The sequence below is a fragment of the Micropterus salmoides genome, unplaced genomic scaffold (genome assembly GCF_014851395.1).
Source record: "Micropterus salmoides isolate LMB-PRFRI ecotype aquatic unplaced genomic scaffold, ASM1485139v1 Ms_hic_scaffold_15, whole genome shotgun sequence".
In the NCBI taxonomy this organism is placed as follows: domain Eukaryota; kingdom Metazoa; phylum Chordata; class Actinopteri; order Centrarchiformes; family Centrarchidae; genus Micropterus; species Micropterus salmoides.
The window spans coordinates 30574257-30587025 of record NW_024040596.1 but is presented as its reverse complement, the minus strand read 5'-3'; the positions used below and the strand labels follow the sequence as shown (position 1 = coordinate 30587025).

The window sequence follows — 12769 nt, the reverse complement described above, 5'->3', positions numbered from 1 at the left end:
GATTGAAATGGATGGTAGTCACTGTGTTCATCTGATGACAAGAAACACACTATTATCATGTCTCTGTTGTTTGTTTTCCCATTACAATGGCCCCATGAAATCTAAGAAGCTTATATACAACAAACCAATGATGCAGCTGGCAGTGGTTAAATGAGAGTTGAACCAATTTCAAGGATTTGTCTCATGACTTCATCATGTGGAGGACAGCCAATGACGGAGAGCTGACAGCTGGATTCATCCTGATGTCTGTAAGCAGTATACCGCGTCTCTGCAGCCTTTCAATAGAAATTCAAATCCTGTTGTAGACGTTATGACATCTGCCTAGAACCACACATATATTTAAAATGAAGAAACACTGCCACTTGTCAAACACTATAAAGCTGTTGCTAAATTACTATTCTTTGCTGTCTCACAAGGTCCAGCATTTCACTTCAGTGAAGTGTTCACTTCAGTTTTACATGGTCTTCCTGTCTGTTGTTTGCAAAAAGCCAGCAATATTGCTTCTATTGTAACTGGTCAACATGTTCCAGGAGCTAGTTTACAATACAGCATTGTGTTACTTTTCAGTTTAGCACTTTCCTTAATTTCCCTGAATGCCTTTCCAGACTCCTTCAGATAAAATTCTGTCATTTGATCTATGTTTTATCTGTGGGTTTTCATGTTGGTAAAGCAACATTACAGTTTTTCTCAGTCGCTTTAGTGAAATTCTCAAACTTGTTCAAACTCCACATCATCTCGTCACTTGTGCATATCATAAAAGCAATTTCTCGTTCTTTTTAACAAATTGCAAATAATTATGTACAATTGTCTGCTGTTTCGTACATTATCAACTGCTTATGTCATGTTGATCACTATGTATTATACTGGTTCTCTGTAAGCTCAACAGCCGTCTCATTCCCTAAAACATCAACGCATTAGTTCATTGCATATGTCAGGACATGTAAAATGTTTTAACACACTGTCAAAATCAAAGTTAAATAAAGTTAAACTTTGTGGTCACTCTTCACATACAAGTATACAACTAAATGAAAAGTTGTTTCGTTACAGACCATGGTGCATGAAGAACAGACAACAACAAATCATACATACTACAGTAGCAACACAGACCTCAGACCATTCACCTACACAGTAAACAGTAACTATAGACAGATAGATGGACGGTCATAATCTGTCAATCATATTTTCTATACATGTCTATTAGACTTTTCTATAAATGTGTCCTGACTTAATGAAGATAGCTCTTGTGAGGTTTATGAGAATCTGTGGCCTGACAGACAGGAACGTCTGTGAAGGTCAGGCTGGATGTTTCCTATGTTTACATTTCATATTCTGTAATTTCTTTTCTGTATCACAATGACATGCTCTGTCAACAAATTACAGTACAAACAGCAAAAGTATGCCGTCCTGTTTCTTGCAGCGTATAACTTTGTAGCCTGTTGAAATTTATATCTGCTGTACAGAAAAAGTGCAGCTTTAAACCACTGTCATCAAAACCCTAGCCAAAGTTTACATTAGAAAATACTTATAGTACAGTACACCGTTATCTGAGAACATGGCCAGTCATTTTGAGTATTTGATAAAGAATGACACAAGGACTTGTCCTTCTGATGGCACTGATATGTTCACTGACACAAATATTTCCTTTTGAGAGATAGACTATGGATTTTGAGCACGTTACAGGCTTTTGCGGGTAAACAACTGTGTATGGCTGTTTGTACGATATGTTTAGAGAAAAGAACTTATTGTTTCAGAAAAAAGAGAAATGCTCCAAAGCGATTCAGAAAAACTGTAATAAAGCTGCAAGAGTTTTTACAGCCGATTGAATGTCTATACGCCCCTGGAAAACTTGGTATTGTGTCAGAGATTTCTCTCCATATGTTGGTTTTGTTGAAAAGTTATTTTTCAGTCATAGTTTCCTGGAACACTCTGCATGGAGAGAAGCAATAAGAGCCCGACTGTTTGCCCATCTGTCCTGCAGTGGGAGCTCCCTGTGGTGCCTGGGTCTCTCTCCAGCGAGCCCTCATGTGCCTATAAGGGATTTCCCTTGAGTTACACACTAGGCTGTCCCTAAAGACTGCATTATTACCCTGTGTTGATCTCTGTGCTTCATTGGTCCAATCAAGCTGTTTGCTCACTGGAGGGGACCATAATGGTGTGTAGAGTGGGATGTATGCATGTATGTTTTGGCATGTACACCCACTTTGAGACACTCACAGCAGCTGTTTTCTGTTGATGTCCTACTACGAGTACAGGCAGAGTCCACTATCTTTGTCAACCTGCTGCTGCTGTAGTTGCTGACTTTATGGATTCCAGGATTGGGTGTGACAGCTGTTTCTACAGTCAGAATAAGATCAGGATTCGGTGGGTCAACATTTAATATTGTTCACTCAAGTCAGCATAGGTTGAGCTCAATTAGCACACAGCAACCCAGGTGGAAACACAAACAGTCAAAATTACATTTCTTTTCCATTGCTTGAACACGATAACCAGGCTTTTTAACAAAAATTTCAAATCCATAACTTCATTTTTCAAAAAGCACACCTATTTCCCTAAACTCTACATACACAACCCTTGATTTCTCATTGCCTACACCATGTGGTCAACAGTCAAAATGGAAAACACACCAACCAGAAGCTTCAATAGATAGATAAAAGGGCAGAGTCAGCTCATTCAGTTTTGGAACAATGGATCCAGAGAAATCTGAAGAAAGAGGTGCAGGACATGAGAGGGGAGGAGGAAGACAGAGAGGAGGAGGAGGTGAAGGAGGTGGAACAGTAGGAGTTGGAGGAGGAGATGGGATAGGAGGAAGATGAGGAGGCGCAGCAGGAGTAGGGCTGAGGAGGAGGGAGAAGACGGAGGTGAAAAAGGAGGTAGGGAAGTAGAGGGAGGAGGAGTAGGTGGTGAAGAAGGTGAAGAACAAGATTCTCTGGCCTGTCCCAGACCGAAGACTGGACGCTGGGGCAGAATAATTTGTTGTTTGATGTGTTGTGCTGTATATCACACAAAGGAATAAAAAAAAGTGTGCCCCATGTCTTTTGTGTTCATCATGTGAAAATGTTTTTTGGGGGGGGGCACAAGCAACACTACTAATAACCAGTTTTTTGTAGTATTGTTACACACCAGTGTGTAAGAATGTGTTGTAGTATGTGTGTTTCTGAGGGCTTGTGTGTTAGCTATGTCTGAAGGCTAAGTTTGGTTTTTCAGTAAGATTGACAACATATATATTTATATATATATATTTATATACATATGTTGTCTCTTCACATTACAGAGTCATCCACCAGGAACGCATTCTTGCACATTTGATTGGCCACCACAGTGCCTTGCAGAATGACATGGTGTGGCCTTTTTTTCTTTTTTGCAAAACACCCTCGGTGCGTAGTCATCCTGGCTTTACTCCAATTAATGAGGAGGTTGCGTGTTTTCATGCAGAGCCAGTGGCGGCCTTAAGCATCTGGGGACTCGTTTTAAGAGTAATTGCGGGGTCCTACCCAACCACATGATGGGGCTGGTTGGCTGAAATGCACAACATGACTTTAATCATAAATCATCAATTTTAGAAAACATCTGAGTACATTTAACATATTTATTTATAGCTGAGAACTTAAACTTTCATTTGCTGCTGGTTAGAATTTTCTAACTTCAATTATGCTAGAAACAGGCATAGTGAAAAATGTACCAACCGACGGCGGTCTCCCCACACAGAGATGCTGAAAGGAGGAGAATCTGAATAATGATGTCATACCTAATGGTGCCTGATACTTATGTTTTTTAGTATTTATTTTAAAATAACAGAGCGCAGTGAGGATCCAGACGTTTCATAGAGGAGACAAGCTCTGTCAACAGTGATTCCAGTCTGCAGTGTACTTCATCCACTCCACTGATAAACCACAGTGCTGCAGAGTAACATCAGTCTACATGATCAAACAGAGTTTTTATATCACGTCCACACCTCTGTCCATATTTACGCTCCATCTCTCTCGCCTGTCCATAGAAGCTCTCTCTCTTACCTGTGAGTATGCTGTATCCCACTATCATTTTACTTTTATCAATTGATGGTTTTTATACTCCCTGGTTTTAGGAGGTGCTGTAACCCCATTAGCACCTCTACTTCCTGTGATCATACCTATGCACACTGAGTAAAATAAGTAGTTCATTTTAAATTATTCAAATCTTGCATGTCAGTCAAGGCCACTTTGGAGGGCAGGGCCTGTTCAGGTGAAACGGTTGGAACATGGCAAAGGTAGTGTGCAGAGCTAATGTTGGCCTGAACACTGCCTTAGACTGAGGCTCCATTTACACTTGTTGTCACTTAGCCTCATATATGTGTCTCTGTTAGCCAGATTACCAATCCTGCCACAAATGCCTGAAGAAGAATAACTTGCACGTAGCGGTTTAGTTTCAACAATAACAGGTTAGCTAGCTAGCTATCAACTATCCAAAAGCTAACTCAAACACATGGATGACTTCCATGGATGGACTACAAGCAATATAAAAGTTTTATCATCTTCACTGGCTCTAACTCACACCGCTCCCTCACCCATGCAGATAATGATGTGCTACAACAGCTTGGTGCACCATCTGTATAATCCTTTGTTGACCCCCTGGAGCCCCTTTTGCTGTCGCTTTAATCAGACAGGGAGATCAACGGCTGATTTCAGTGTAACTTCAGCTGCACAGCAACAGACCCTGTAGAGGCTACTTCCACAAACCACTTACTGATGTAATTACAGTTGAGAGGCGTAAAGATTATATATGTAACTACCTGGGGGTGGTTTAAACAATTGGATTTCAGTCTGCCTTGAATGCCTTTCGGCTTTTTTGATAACTGATTCTGTAGCTTAACAATCCACCACAGGCACAAAGTGGCTAGGTGTAATTTCATTCAACATCTAACCTAGACAGTGCAGTTTAGAGACATATGACAGACAAAGGGTGACAAAACATGACAAAAGCTCCCAGCCAAATTTTAGCCAATCATATGTGAGCCCAGCACCCACTGTTCCAAAACACAACGTGCCTTTTATCTGCACTGCTCCCCACAGCAGATGCAGTCCACAACACAATGTATATCCTGGTGACATACTGCTTTTGATAACAACATTTCTGCTGGGGACTACAAACAGAAGAAGATAATAGCGATATACCATTCAATAAAAGCTGTGTAATGACAACTGTGGTAATGCTTACAAGAGACTAGCAGTACACAGGGACAAATGTTTAAAACCCTCTTTCTTAGTTGTGAGTCTTGCCTCGAGTACTTGGATAGTCCACTGGGAGAATATCACTCTCTAAAACACTCATCCACTGAATTACCTTGTCTCTTCTTACACCAGTCTCTTGGCTCATGGCGGATGTTCATGTTAGTGAGAGGCGTCTAAGTAACTTAATCCTTTCAATTTGTTCATCTCTGCAGACTATTGGAAAACAAAACTAACCAGTACATGAGTACAAGAGTAATAACCTGCAATTAAAAACATTTAAAGTGTTGCTTCACCATGAACAGTGCTGGTGTTTCCGTTTCTTAAAGGAGTAGTTTGACAGTTTGGCAAAAACAGCAAGGGTGGCGCTGTCCAAAGGTACAAATCTGCTTACCAGCACTTCTCATTTATATAATCCATACAAAAAACAAAGTGTTAAAATGAAAAGTTACGGTTTTATGGAGGTTATGTGAGAGCAGTGGCCTCCTGGAGGCTCTGCTGGTTGCCTGGCAACCTCTCAGTGATGATTAGATAAAGGAGATACATTTTGCAGTCTTTATGCTAAGCAAAGCTAACGGGCTGCTGGCTGTGGGAGTGGTATCAGTCTAACTCTCAGCAAGGACGTGAACAAGAACATTTCCCAGATTGTAGAACTATTTCTTTATTTTTATTATAAAAAGTGCCAAATGACATAACTCCTAAGAAACCAGGAAAATATTAGAGCATTGTTCTGAAACTGTAAACATGGAATATTATTGAAAGAACTGTTCCAAAGAGATCCATTTAAACCCATGTTTGTAATGGCTGCCGATAATGCAGCCACAGAGAAACTGGGGTTTGGAGCCAAAATGCAGACACCGAAGCTGAGCAGATGCGGTTCTTGGAATGTATTACAAAATAAGAACAGAAGACTTCCATACTGATATCCAATGAAAACCAAATTCAAAAATCCAAAACTCTGGCAGGAAACACATGAAACAGGCAGACACACTAACACAGGGTGTGAGTGAGCACAAACTGACACACAGAAGCCCGCAGACTAAAGCACAGGGAGGGCAGGTGACACACAGGGCAGGTGTCAAAATAAACCAAGGAACATGAAGACAGGAAATAAAGCTGCCGGCAAATACTTAAAACAATGTTCATTTTTGTTGAATTGTATGTTTGCCTGTGATTTATGACCACACACATTCAAACAGGAGCATTTCAAAAGATTAGAAACACAAAAACTCTATTTTTTGAGCTGCACCTGCATATACATTATATGCTTCATAAAAGTAAGCAGAAACGTTGTTTTTTATTGCATATGACTGTACAGGTGCTAAGAATTTCAATTTAAACAATCTGTCTTACTCTTTTATGTTTCAAGATACTGACATTCACTTCAGTGGGAAACTCCTTTGAGAAAGTGGAATTAAAAACTGACTTGCTCAGACAGATGCTTCTCGCAGTGAAAATTAAGAAACAAGACTCACAAACAGGTCTAACACTGTGTTTATAATATGCAGATTGTTCAGAATGTGCCATTAGGAATATTGTTGGTCTCGAAGAAAAAGTACTGCTTGGTCTAGAAAAATAGTACTGCTCACATTCACATTGTAATGGATAAACTGGATGAAGAAAAAGGAACAACTGGAAGCCCCCAGAAATAGATACATACGTTTCTTTCTCAAAGCCCATGGGGGGCAATGTCACAGTTGTCCCCACTTTCCATTTTCTGCAGCTGGTTTTAATAGCTGCATTACATCCAGTATTGCAGAATGCTGGATGTAATGAGACAAGCAGAGTGTAGCTTATAGCCAAGGTGATTGAAATGAATTTCTGTTCCTCAGAGAGAAGCTTTCCTTTCGCACTGATAGTGTTATTCTAAAAAAAGCAATGTCAGTCGGTCAGTCCATTAGTCCATTAGTCTGTCAGTCCAACACTTCCCTATGACATGTGAGTGATAGCTCAGCATCGATTAGATGTATTGCCATTATATGTTTATATAGAGGGTGCTAATTATATTGATCCATTGACTTTACATGTACTGCCGCAAACAGGTCCACTTGTACAGCATTTCATTCATGCTACATGTTAACACACTGCACTAGCTACACATGCTAAGAAACTAAATACTACATGTTAAATGCCACCATGTTAATACCCAGTAGTTGGTAAAATAAACATGCGCCTCCCTTACTGCTGGACACTGTCTCCAGACATTGACAAAGACTATTATCGTGTATTATTATCATTTATCTAAAACTGGATAACTGTTCTTTACTTCTATTCCTACTGTTTTTATCACATCTACTTTCAGTGCATGCACTCCATTATACAGATCATACAGTTTTTATTTTCCCATTCACGCTTTCATGTATTTTTCATGCTTGTAATCACTGTTCTCTCAAGTCAATCAGACAGCTGCAGAAGACTCCTCACTGAGACCAAGAAAGTGAAACATCAGTTGAGTTCTTAGATCTTTGCACTGGTTTTTTGTGTGTCAAACAGTTGAAATAGCACTGAATGTGGAAGGGTCACATCGCATTTCTGATTTTTCTGATACATTATGAACCGTCCACACCGCACCACAAACCTGAGGTTTGCTCTACCTCTCAGTACTTTCAAATCAAGGTTTGATACTTTATTGAGGTTTTTTAGATCAGATTCATCAGATTCAGTCATATCTCACACTGCACTGTAAAGGTGTGAGCCACTGAATAATTATTGTAATAATAATAATCCCCTTTATCCTACATATTATTGTTTTTTCTTTGTATAGATTACAAAGTATATTTAAGTTAATACATACTGTGTATGTATCAGTTCCACAATATATACTAAACATGGTGGGTGGCTTATCTTATATTATTATCTTATCCCACCTTATGCTAACAGTAGCTTGTTGGTATGCCATCGCATGAATGATGCTGCAAAGAAGAGCTGAGGCTAAGTAGAGCTCATGCTGACACTGAAAGTTAAGTCAATGATTAGCCAATCAGTGCTGATGCTTGGCATTATGCACAGGCTAACCAGGCTCTGCAGCACTATTAAATGTCACCTTCTCCAACTGACTCCCTTGTGGAGATTCACACTCTTTCCCCTCTATTCACACAGTAAAGCCTTTGGCCTCAATTAGCAACTGAATGTGTCATGTTTCCTTTATTGTATTACCAATACTTGATGGATGCAGTACTTTGTAACTCCATTACATTTAAAATCCTGTTTGATGAAAACACTGTAGTGTTGAAACTGTCTGTTTGCACAATTAAAGGCTGCAAAGCAATCAGTGTGTTAAGTGTTTTTCTCTTGGAAGTTTCCTGTCCTCCAACGAGGACCTGATTCAGCTGTATACTGCTCAGAGAACCATGTTTCAAGTTTGACAAAAAGCTGCTGGGAATGATTATGGGAAATGGGAATTAAACCCTTGTGACATAGTGAACAATGGTGCGCCAACCACAGGACAACTTTTGCTGAAAAACATGTCACTTACATTTTGATCCATCCGTTTCTTTTGGTATGTGACAGTATTACAACCTCCCCGACGCCTCTCTACTTTTAGTCTTGTTGGATCTCGCTATCTAAAAGGTATTTTCAATATCGAAACACATTATTGGTCAATAACGATTGTCATCTGTTTCACTTACACATGCATTCAATATCCAGGTCGTGTCTTATAAATCATTAAATACGTCGATGCACTCTAGAGAGAGAGAGAGACCGTCCTCAAACGGCAACACTGTTCGTCCTGCCTTCCCGTTAAATCATTTATCCAACATTGTGCCTGCGCTAAACGAACACAACAGCCGATCATATGTTCATACTCTGTCATATATCATGCACTATTCAGGCTATGTTGTGAAATGGCTCACAACATCCTTCCACGTGGTTTAGCTTTGGTTCTCGCAACTTATAACAGCAGCTGCGAACTTTCTAGAGTTTTGTATCACATAAACAAGAGACTTTGCACTTCTGAAAGTTAAGCCCAAGGGGTTTCAGTAAACAGCTCCACTCGTGCAAATTGTAATATGGCTTAGAAAATGAGACACAAAGCACTCGACCGGATACATTCTGCAGTGGACAGACAACCAGCACTGTTCTTACCTTCCCTTCAGTAGAGTACCGCCGGCAGTGCTGCGCCGCTCCTGCGCTTTGGTTCATGTTTCTGTACCGCGGACAGCTCCAGTGGGGACTGAAAATGCCAATCAGCTCGCGGATCGCGGAACTGCTGCTGAGAATGATCACAGAGACCAAATGCCCGACGCAAGGGACCCACTGACAAGAGTTTACAGATTCGTTTAAAGCTGTTTACTGGTTCGTCGTCTTCACGGTGACAGGCATGGGTTCTCAGCCAATGACGCCTGGCGCGTAAAGGCTTGCTCTGCTGGTGCGCCAGCTGTGAGAACAAGCGGGCTGTTCAGTCATCCAACTGTAACGCTACAGCCAAGTTAGCCCCCACTAACCCAGATAACATAAGAGGCTATGAACAATCTGGCAACAGGATGCTGAAATATAAAGGTTTTTAATCCACCCCAAAAAATATGTTCCTTCCATAAATCCTAAATTATTTATAGACAGTTGCTGGCCCAAGATGTTTTGACTGAAATACAAGCTATCATTCCATGGGGACAGATGTTGCATAACATGATAAAACTGATGACAACAGCTTGCTGCATGCAAATGCATCCGTACAGAGCTGCTGTACAGTTATCTGCTGCTGTTCCCGTTGTTTTCTATGAAGGACAAAATATAAACAAACATGTATTCATACATAAATGCAAATACAATTTGGCAATGAAAAGGGCTATTATTTCCTCACATTTATTTATATATACATTTATACATGTATACATTTATTTATTTTTGTTTGTAAGTTAATTGAGTGGATGGTGCCAACATCAGTGTGAAGCAGGATTGGTTAGCCGGAAGCCAGACAGAAACAAACGATTCATACATGACCCAAGGCCGAGGCGACATAAGTTTCGTTTTACGGTGGACGGCCTGTGACATCACAGAGTTGTTGTTTTCTTTAGCTTGAAATAATCCCATACTTTGGACACTTTCTTCTTCGTCCCTCGCCATTTTCTCTCTGTTCTTCCACTTTGCAAACAGCGCATGTCCTGTTCACAGCGTAAGCGCGATGTGCGACAGTTATGAATGTCGGGGCGAAACACTGTGCTGTGTAGTTATGGATTAAACAAAGTCTCGATGCATTTTATTAATCGATTCGATCGATGATTTGTTTCAGCACTAGTTAGGCTAACTACTAACTTTTTCAATAATCATAACCATTCATGTATAAAAAACGAGTAGTAGGTTAGTAGTGCAGTTTATTTAGGGCCATATAAACCGCCCAGAGAGCCTGATATGAAGAGGGCTGAAAAGAGTAACAGCATGTGACTTGTGAGAATGGGTACTGTGTACCAGTGAGTACCAGCCCAGGGCTAAGGTCCTGTGCACCAGCCAAATCACGGCAGCATTAGTAGATCCCATCAAATTCTATAACCAATCCTGCTTTATACTGATGTAAGTATCACCCACTCAACTTACATACAGGGAGGTGGCTGGTTAATTGCGCACTAGTCCCGAGCTAAATCAACCAATTGACTCAAGAAATGCAAGCACAACGGTGAATGTCAGATAAGGTAGGGCCGGGACGATTGAAACGCAAGACGAATGAAACACAGCTATTTTCTCGGAGCCCATACAAGTCTAATATGCCAAACTACCTCAGCACATACAGTCCACAGTACTTAACAGTACTTAACATTTATACTATTTTTTATTAAGAAAAAGGACATAATGAGTTTGCAATTACATATTAAGAAGGGCAGTGTCAAGCTTTCTAAATAAAAACAAGAATAACTTAAACTATTTAAATGTATATCTTTGTGTTTCTTCCCGTCCCGCACAGTAGGGACGAATGAAACAATGCGCACCTTTTCTTCAAAGTGATATTATACTTAAGTCGTTCCAGAGAACACCTGGTATTGATAGAACACACACGTGAGTTGTTGATGACAACAACAAATGATTTCTGTCTCTAACGTTATATTTTAAATGACGTTGATCTGAAAAGTGTTTCATTCATCCCGGCTCTCCCCTTTGATGATGCAGATTTGTGAATGAGAGGAATGCTGACAGTGTGGAGATGCAGCAGTGACAAAGAGGATTAGAGTAAGAAGTAGAAAACATTTTGCAATAGAGTAATAAAGAGGGTTAACACAGAACACTGCGTGCTTTACCAAATACTGCCTGCATGGCGTCAGCAGACATAATTCACAAATGCGCATTAGTCTGGAACCTCTCAGTTTCGATTTCTGAGGAGCGTTGTCAACAGGTGCAGACCAAGATGCCTCTGAACTCAAATCGATAGACCTCCAAGCAATCAGAGCAGTAAATATGTGACATGTAGTTGTTGGGTGGAAATTGCAGGAAAAAAATGGCGGCCTGGTCACAAACTTTTTCAAATTAATTAACTAACAGTATACACTAAAATAAAATAGGCGAAGCAGTGACAGAATTCTGATTCATTTTTGATCAGCATATTTTTTGATGTCTTGTTTGATCTGTGAGCCTGTTGCGCTGCTGCTGGACAGACCTGCAGACTGAACAACAGTTATCTCACAGCGCTTTTCATAAAAGAGCAGGTCTAGACTGTACTCTATGATGATATTTACAGAAGCCCAACAGTTCCCACCAAGAGCAGCACTAGGCGACAGAGGCAAGGAAAAACTTCCTTTTAAGAGGCAGAAACCTCGAGCAGAACCATGGCTCAGGGTGGGCGGCCATCTGCCTCGACCGGTTGGGGTGAAGGAGAGAGAGAGAGAGAGAGAGAGGAGAGAGAGAGAGAGAGAGAGAGACAGTGAAGGTGATGTTGCTATAGACTAAATGAAAAATGGTAGATATTTATAATAGTGAGGTAACAATCATAATGTTAATGCCAATAAGACTAGCAACAATAGTCAGCAGCAGAGGGTGTCCAGCAGGAACATGGGGGCAGCAGGTGACCCGCAACCACAGATCCAGACTCCACAGCTCCAGAGCCAGAAAACCTGCAGGAAGTGATAGGAGAGAGGAGAGAGACAGAAAGCACAAGACTACCAGAAAGAGAAGTTGTGTTAGTATACAGGGAGAGGTTGCATACAGAGGGAGAGAAAGTAGAGGAGAGAGGAGCTCAGTGCATCATGGGAAATCCCCCGGCAGTCTAGGCCTATAGCAGCATAACTAAGGGATGGTTCAGGACTCACCTGAGCCAGCCCTAACTATAAGCTTTATCAAAGAGGAAAGTCTTAAGCCTACTCTTAAATGTGGAGATGGTGTCTGCCTCCTGAACCCACCAACCTACAACCAATCAGAGCAGTAAAATGTGTGACAAGTGACTTTTCAAATCTAGACCAGTGACACTCCTCTGTGAGTCATCGTATCAAACCAGGGCCAGTTCCAGATCCAGGTCAGGTGGAAATCTTTCTGAATAGGAGGAGGGCCAGACAATAAAATAGCAATTAAAACTAAATCTCAGCAGATTAGACTGGTTCCCAGGCTACCAAATACTGGATCTAATCTGAAATCATGGTAAACCTCAA

At 40.7% G+C, this 12769-nt stretch overlaps 1 pseudogene; it reads right to left on the bottom strand.

Moving 5' to 3' along the window:
* LOC119903454 overlaps positions 1-9538 on the bottom strand; it is a 147688-nt pseudogene extending 138150 nt beyond the window's left edge.
* Between the last annotated feature and the right edge of the window lie 3231 nt (positions 9539-12769).